Source organism: Mirounga leonina, unplaced genomic scaffold (assembly GCF_011800145.1).
Source record: "Mirounga leonina isolate KUSES-001 unplaced genomic scaffold, KU_Mleo_1.0 Mir_171, whole genome shotgun sequence".
NCBI classification, from domain to species: Eukaryota; Metazoa; Chordata; class Mammalia; order Carnivora; family Phocidae; genus Mirounga; species Mirounga leonina.
In genome coordinates this window covers 23,726,698-23,735,406 of record NW_023270436.1, presented here as the reverse complement: position 1 = coordinate 23,735,406, position 8,709 = coordinate 23,726,698, and the positions used below count along the sequence as shown (strand labels likewise).

The window sequence follows — 8,709 nt, the reverse complement described above, 5'->3', positions numbered from 1 at the left end:
CTGCGTAGAACATGGGTGCATAAAAGTGGAATGACTTTGCCATGGTCAAGGGTAAAGAGCCTGAGCTCCAGCTCTACCATCTGCTGTCAACCCTGGGCAAATCTTTGAGCCTTAGTTTCCTCATCAGTACAAAAGGCATGAAGATTAACGGAGACCATCAATGAGCTAACATTTTCTGTGCCCAATTCTCAGCACAACCTGTGAAGTTGGTTCCATTACCATTCTCCTCCTGCAGATCAGCAAACAGGCTCAGAGAGGTAGAAGCACCCCTCCCACCTCTGCCCCAGGTCACATAGTGCCAGAGCCAGGGTACAAACTCAGGTCTGTCCTCTGACTCCAGAACCTTTACTCCCAAGCTCCAGTGACCGTGCCTTTACACACATGTAAATGCCCACTACCACACTTGGCACAGAGCAGGCCCTTACCCTGCCAGGCCCCCAGAACAAGGGTTTACACAGTGTAGCAGAAGAAAGCCATGGAGGAAGTCAGGGTCAGTGTCAGAAGGAGTGCCCAGAGACCCTTTGTGAGTAAGCATTCTTCATGCTTAGGTGACCCTCTGGGGTGACTTGCACCCCACTTCAAGTCACTTGCTCTAGGCAGAGCTGTCATACCAGGAACCCATCCAGCCACTACCTGATAGCCTGGGCAAAGACTGGGCACTGGTCTCACTTCCTCACAGCATTGATCGCCCATCTCTGCCCCTGGCAGAGATTAAGGAAGTCCTGTGGCACCAAAGAACGCTGGTGCACAGGGCTACCCAAGAAATCTGACCACTGATAGGCAGAAGTGGGTGGGACCTGGGGGCCTGGCAGGTCTGGGGCTGTGGCCAGTCTCAGGATATATTTTGTGAGATACTTTTTACAATTCTGGCAGTTCTCCAAGCCTTGGCTTCCTTGTCTGTAAAGTGGGGATGATGGGGGACCGACTTGGAAGGGTTGTAGTGAGGATTAATAACGTATACCAGGTGCTGGGAACAAAGCCAGGCTCCCCATGAGTAAGAATGAACTTCAGCCCCTTCCCTGGCCCCCTCTGTTCCTGCTCTCTGCCTCTGTCCCTCTAGAGCCTTTGGGGACCCCCAAAACTGACTCTCCACAGCAACTTGCCTCCTCTGTATTTCCCTGGCTCCAGTCCCATTTTTCCTACTTGGTATGCCGCAAGCACAAGTCCCCACTTGTGCTTTCATTTTTCATGTATCAGGCCTTTACTTATGCCAACCTTCAAATCACATCCAGTTTCTGACAATAATAACCTTAATAATAACAACATATGTTGTGTTTACTAAGTGCCAGGTGCCCTTCTAAACACTTCACATATATTAAATTCAGTCTGTCCTTAACAACTGCCCAAAGAGTTAGGGACTATTTTTACAGTTAAGCATCTCACCCCAAACACACAGCTTTAAGTGGTACACCGAGGACCTGAACCTAGGCCCAGAGTCTGTTTCTTTGTTGCTGCCCTGCACTCAGGAGTGCCACGGCTTGACCCCAGCTGTCCTGGGAGCTCCCACTCAGCTCCTTCCATTCTCCGTGCACACCATTCATTCCCAGGGCCGGGCCTTTACCCACGGAATGCCCTCTGCCTGGAAAGCTCTTCCTCTGCAGCTCTGGGCATCTGAATCTTACCCTTTCCACAACCTTCATTGCTGCTGCTCTCCTGGGTCGTCACCACTGTGCCCTGGTTCACGGGGATCTCCAGGGTCAGCCAGCTTGGTGCAGATCCCAGTGCCACCACTTTCCAACTGGGTGACCTTTGGCAGGTGTGTCTCCTTTTCCTGGTGTGGAAAACAAGGGTAACAGTTTCTCATTCACACGGCTGCTGTGAGGATTACATGGACTGGTATCTATGAGCACATTAGGAAATACTCAAAAACCTGTACTATCTCCCTCACCAGACTACACCCTCCTAAAAATGAACATAGGCAAACTTTTTCTGTAAAGAGCCAGAGGGTAAACATTTTCAGCTTTGTGGGCCTATGGTCTCTGTCACAGCTACTCAGCTCTGCCCCTTGTGTAAGAGCAGTCTGGCACAGATAATACATAGATGGATGGGCATGGCCTATGCCAATAAAACTTCACTGATGGGGGCGCCTGGGTGGCTCAGATGGTTAAGCGTCTGCCTTCGGGTCAGGTCATGATCCCAGGGTCATGGGATCGAGTCCCGCATCAGGCTCCCTGCTAGGCGGGGAGCCTGCTTCTCCCTCTGCCTCTGCCTCTCTCTCTCTCTCTCTGACTTTCATGAATAAATAAATAAAACATTAAAAAAAAAAAAAAAACTTCACTGATGGATGCTGAAATCTGAATTTCATATAATTTTTACATGTTACAAAATATTATTCTTCTTTTGATTTTCCCACAACCATTAAAAAATGTAAAAACCATTCATAGCCCACAGGCTGTACAAAAACAGGTTGGCAGGCCTGATTTGGCCCCCCGGCTAGAGTTTACTGACCACTGTCCAAGGGCATTTCTCCAGGCCCTCCCCGGATTTCAAATCTTGGATTTCACCCAGACAGGGGTCCCAGCCTACCATGGGCTCACGGTTTGTGTGAGTTAAGCTGCTCTGACACCCAGAACTTGTGATTTCTTGGTCTGCGGATCAATCCATCGATCCCTGTAGAGTGCAATGCCACATCCCCCAACCAAGGTCGTTCCAAGAACTCCAGAACCTACGCAAAGAAGGGCCTAATGTGCTCAGAACAAGAATGGCCTGCCCAGGTCACCTATCCTGTTTTCTGGTCCTTTTGTTTGTAGAAGTAGAGGAGGGTAGAAGTAGAGGAGGAAGGTCAAGGGGAAAGGGTAGTCAGGGAGCTGGCAAAAGGAAGGCGTTGTAGGGAGTGGTGAATGAATCCTGTTACTGCTTGCTCCAGTTCTTCCTTAGGGCTGATTTATCTCTGCTTTCTGACTTTTCTGAAAGGTCTGGACTCTGAAGCACCAGGGATGAAGCACCAGGCTGCTAGCTTGGGCAGTGAATTCAGAATTTCACAGTTCTCTTGAGTGCCCCTTGCAGGAGGAAATTCCACGGTCATGCCCCCTCTTACATTTGAATGATAGTAGTCAGCACTCATCCTGAAGTTACCTAAAACTTGCCCTAAAGTTATCACCAGCATCTCTAAAATTCATTCTGGGCCTTGGAGAAAGCAGGCTGGTGGGATTTCCTCCAATTTACATAATCGTGCCTGGCCACTGAGTGCCTGGCAGCAGAGCCTCTAGAATTCTAGTCCTTACACACTCCCCTCCTCCCTCTCATAGCTACCTCTGACCCTCCTCTGAACCTCTCCACGAGTGCAGGATGCCTTTAGACCCCGTGAAGCATTCTCCCTGGGGGTGGAGAGGAGGAGGGCAGAGCAATAAATGTCTGGATCTGCATCTCTTGCTAAACTGCTGTGAAGGGAAATACCAAATATTTATCTAAGGGAAGAAATCTGTCCTAACAAAACATGTTTCCTTTGAGAACAGGGCAGTGTGGAGGTAGGTGCCTCTGAATAAAGCTTCTTTGTATCACTGTGGATGGGTACAACAGGAAAATAACTTATTTTTGCTTCAGGGAAAATCTGCTGCCCTCCCTAAATCTGGTGCCCTACCCCATGGCCAGTCCATACCAGGCAGAGGTCGAAGCCTGTGGCAACACTGGAGAGGAAACTGCGTGATTATTGACATCTCCCTCTCTCCTTCAAGGGCATTCTCTTCTGATTTTCTCTTCTGAGTCAAAATCTGTGCCCTGAGCCTGCTGAATGTTTTGGCATCATGTTAAGGAGCACAAGCTCCATGAGTGGCAGGGCTTGTGGGTTTTTTTGGGGTTTTTTTGTTTTTGGATGATGATAAACTATTTGCTCATTCATGTAGTTTCCTCTGCCTGTTAAGTCCTTATCTCTTGCATACCTGAGGAATTTTTATTCAGAAGCTCAGTTCACATAGCCCCTTGTCTGTACAGCTTTCTCTGTTCCTCCAGAAGAGAGTTTTCATTTATTACATCACTACCATGTACCATGCACTGCGCCAGAGGCCTTATGTATATCAACAACCCTATGGGGTAGCTACTATTTTATTCTCACTGAGGCCCAGAGATATTAAGTAACTGCCATTGTCACATAGCTGTGAAGTTGGTAGAGCTGACCAATCCTGAACTGCTCAGACTGTGGAGCCCAGGGCTCCATCGCTGTGTTTCCCTCTGTGCCATCTCCCTGTTCTGTGCATATTTCTACTCTTGCATCATCTTTTTATGAATCTATCTCCCCATATGAGATCAGGTTTCTTTGTAAATGGGATTCATGCAAAGATAATTCATTTCTGTATTCCCAATACCTAGAATAGTGCTTGGCACTGAGCAACCACTAATTCATCCAACAGATATTCTGAGTGGCTACTGTGTGCTAAGAAAGACTGAATTCCTGTTCTCAAGGAGCTTAAGCATACAGAGTTGTACAGGACATGGGACATATACCTAAACAGATGTTGGTACCACAAGAGAGAATATAACATGGGAGGTAAGGGAAAATAAATCCTCTGATGATTTGGAGAAGGATGATGTGCCAGCCGGGTGAGAGGAGATGCCATTAGAGTAGGACCCTGGAACACCCTTAGGACTTGAAGATGTAGGATGGGTGGGGGAGGAGCAAGAGGGCTCAGAGAAGGAAGGACATGGGCAGATACCAGTCCAGAAATATCTGAAGTCCAGATACCAGCTGACGATCAAAGTGACAAATCCCTTCATGCCACTGAGGGAGAAAAGGGCTGTTTCAGACTGTGTAGGAGCTGCTGGGAAAAGTCAGCCAGCCGTCAGACTGAGAAGAACTAGTAGGGCAGACTGTGCTCCACTGTGGGGGCCAGTGTGGGTGACTGAACAAAGACAATTTCCTAGGGGAATCCTGCAAATCTTCTTTCATTATAACAAGAACTACTGCTATTTATTGAGGACACAGTTCTGATTCTTGTGATCATGACACATACACTTGTCTCCATTTCACAAGAAGAAAACCAGCACAGAAAAAAAAAAAAAGCCTGAGATTTAGAATCAGAAGATCTTGATTCCAAGGCTCACTCTTACTTTTCTATACCAATGGCAGAACTTTTCTGGAAAATTATTAGAATTTACCAAAAGCCTAAAAATGTTTATATCTTTTAAACCAGTAATTCTACTTTTTGGAAGATATCTAACAAAGTAAGCCTCAGCAGCTTAATGCAAAAAGATGTATATAAATTGTGGAAGCAGCCTAAATGGCTGGTTAATAAACAATCATTTGAAAATGATGATTACAAAAAACGGTTAGTACCATGGGGGGAAATGTTTGTATCAAAAGTAGTGATGAGAAAACAGCAGATTATGGAAAAACAAAATTGCCTATGTGATAAGATCTGAACAATGTTAAAAAGATACATGGGGGAAAAGACTGGAAAGAAATGCAATTGCCACTGGTTTATCCCAGCATCTTATCCTGGATAAACTTGAAGGTTTCTGATCTTTTTCAATAGCTGCCCTCAGTGACACAATGCCAGACCCCCTTTTCTCACTGGGTAGCTTAATGATGGATGCCATGATTCTCAGCTACTTTCAGGAATTCAAATAGTCTCCTTCTGGTATTTAAGATTAATTTTAAATGTTTATACAATAAAAATATTCATTTTTGAAATGTCCATCTCAAGTTCCCCTTCAAAGCTCCGCTCTGCCCCTTCCCAGGGAAGCTAGACCTGGCCATGGCTCTGGGGGTTTGAGGCGAGGGTAGGGGAACACAGCCTGTCCTCCACTTCCCCGCTGGTTCCTCTCTGTGGGAGGGCTGGGGACAGAGCTAGGGAGGCCCAGGTCTTCCTACCTGACAACTAAGGGAAAGCCAGGGTCTCTCTGATGGTTGGTTGCTGCTCTTCAAGGCTAAATGGCTGCTGGTTGCCATCTTCCTCTGTGTGGCAACATCAAACACTGGCTCTCTTGTGCAGAACTTTCTGAATCTCAGCTTCCTTACCTGTAAAATAGAAAACAAACTACCTTATGTGGGTGATGTGGAAACAGAACAAGATAATGTATGTGGGAGCACTATCAACTATAAAGCACTATGTAAACAATATTCCCTATTATTATTACTTTGAGGAGCCTATTATTTGGAATGTCTACTATTATTTGATTTTTTAAAAGATTTTATTATTTATTTGACAGAGAGAGACACAGCAAGAGAGGGAACACAATCACGGGGAGTGGGAGAGGGAGAAGCAGACTTCCCGCTGAGCAGGGAGCCTGACATGGGGCTCGATCCCAGGACCCTGGGATCATGACCTGAGCTGAAGGCAGATGCTTAACAACTGAGCCACCCAGGTGCCTCAAGAATGTCTACTATTATTTGAAATGGATACCTCCACTTAGAGATCAAATAGATATTTCACTTAATAGGTAGAAACAGAACTGGTGAATATCGCCCCCCCCAACCCAGCTCTTCTCCCAGTCTTCTCCATCTCAGTTAAACAGCAACTCCATTCTTCCAGTGATGCAAGCCAAAACCCTTGCAGGTAGCTGTGGCCCTCTCCTCCTCTCACACCCCACCCACATCCAATCCCTCAGCAGACCCTGCTGACTTTTAAATCAAACCTACTAGTCAATAGCTTCTTCCCACTTCTGCTACTACCCCGTCCAAGCCACATCACCTCTCTCTGGCAACCATCCTCCAGTTGGTCTTCCTCCTCTACCCTTGCTTCCCTGTGATTGACTCCACACTGCAGCCAGAGTAAGCCTTGTCAAACCTAAGTTGGTTCACATCATTTTTGTTTTCAAACCCTTCAGTGGTTTTCCATCTCACTTAAAGCAAACCCCAAATCCCCTGCCAAGGTGTACAAGGCCCCATATGATCTGGCCACTGGTTTCCTCTCTGACCTTGCTCCTACCACTCTCTCTTTCAGTCACTTAGCCCCAGCCACACCATCTTCTCACTGTTCCTCCCACAAACCAAGCATGCTCCTGCTTCAGGGCCTTTGCACTCTCTAGTTCCTTTGCCATGAATATTCTTTCTCCAGATGATCACAGGACTTGCTCCCTCACCTCAACAGAGTTGTTTTCCCTGATCACCAAATTTAAAACAACATACTCTTGCCCTATCCTTCTTTCCTGCTTTTTCTCCTTTCTTAGCAGTTAGCACCCCTGACATGTTACATATTTATCTGGTTATGGTCTACCTTCTCCCACTAAAATGCTGGACTTTGCCCACTGCTACATTCCCAATACCCAGTAAAGAAGTGAATTCTTTCCAAACATTTCTTTATAATGACCATTTCATAGATATACCTGCCCAAGTCTGGTGGCAATTTTCATGCCCTTGGGTTCTTCTGGATTGGGTTCCCTTCCTTGTGTATTGGGGAAAATCACATGCTTCCTTCTAGGAAGGAAGGGTAACAAAAGCCTATTTCCATGTTCAACTTTAAGTGTAATTGCCCTGGCACTTGGGGTTTGGGGTTGGAGAGAAGAGGAGGGGATTTGCCCTTAGTGTCTGACCATCTTTAATGCTCTTCCTGATGTCTGTAGTTTGGAGTCTGGCAAGATGCATTCTGCCACAGCCCACTTTCTGGGAAGTTGCACTGTGGTAAAGACAAATACATGTAAATAACCAAGAAATGTGATCTAGGAAGTGGGTAGGTATGGGCATTTATTGTATTTATGGAGGGTGGAAGGAGGAGGACCTAGCAGAGCATACACCCAGAGCTCCACAGAGTTGTTACTGGTCTTAAAAGTTGGGAGATGGGGTCACATAAGACCATGAACTCTAGGGACGCTCCCATCTACATTCACCACCCCACTTGGTTCAACTTTCACAGGAGGCCAAAATAAAACCCGGTAGCCACTCAACCTGCGTGGTGACTATGTCTGATCTCAGGGTGCTTTGTCTTAAGGGGAGAAGGAGCACATCTCTATTCTCAATATAGAGGCTGATTCCCACATAATGACCAGCTTATTTATGGGTCCATGTGGTCATGATACTCATGGTCTTCAGGTGCTGCAGCCTCCAACCCTGCTCTTCTGACCTTAGCTGGCATTGGGCTACCTTCCCTGCCCCTTATACAGAAAGTTGCACTTCCCTGAACTGTTTTCAACAAGCTGCTCTCTTCCTTCTCAGACCTGCCTGGACTGGCTAGGGCACTCCACAACAATGTTCTATTTTTCCTTGGCAGAACCCGCCTCTGGCTCCAACCCTTTGCCACCAGCGGCACCTCTACCCCGGAGAGACCAGTAGGGGGAGCCAGGAAAATTCAGATTCTTCAGCTAGACAAAAGGGGTCAAGGATAAAAGCTACTTCTAAAGAGGTTCAGCTAATTTTCTCCTCATTTAAGATACACAGAACCAAGTGCCCTGTTAAAACAGCTGGTTGTGAGGTTCAGGTGAGTGGAAAGCCAAAGGGAATTCATCCATTCAGTCATCAACAACTATTTACTAAGCACCTACTACATGCCAGACTAGGCACTGCATACAGAGTAATTAATGACAAAGACTGCTGAAGTCCCTAACCTCATACATTAAAGTTGGTGAACTAGGAGGGAGAATAGGTAAGTGAGGTCTAGGCACTTGGATCAAAGTGCATGCATGACAGGTTCACAGAACCCTGGGAGTGGGAGAGACAAAAGAACAGAGTTTGAGGCCAGAAAACACCTATGATTCTACCAGTGCAAAAAACTGCCAGAGAAAGAATGTCAGGCCCAATAAAGCTGCTAAAAGCAATCTAAATGAGAGCACACATCCCAG

General features: G+C 46.5%; 1 long non-coding RNA gene across 1 annotated transcript in view; it reads right to left on the bottom strand.

Annotated features, from left to right (window-relative positions):
- The window catches only part of LOC118018672, a 35,501-nt gene that overhangs the window by 12,117 nt on the left and 14,675 nt on the right, over positions 1–8,709 (bottom strand). Inside the window, exons 2-3 of the long non-coding RNA XR_004681452.1 lie at positions 5,807–5,953; positions 1,623–1,771 (exon numbers count right to left, since the gene is read on the bottom strand). This is a non-coding gene — a long non-coding RNA (uncharacterized LOC118018672). The remainder of the gene's footprint in view (positions 1–1,622; positions 1,772–5,806; positions 5,954–8,709) is intronic.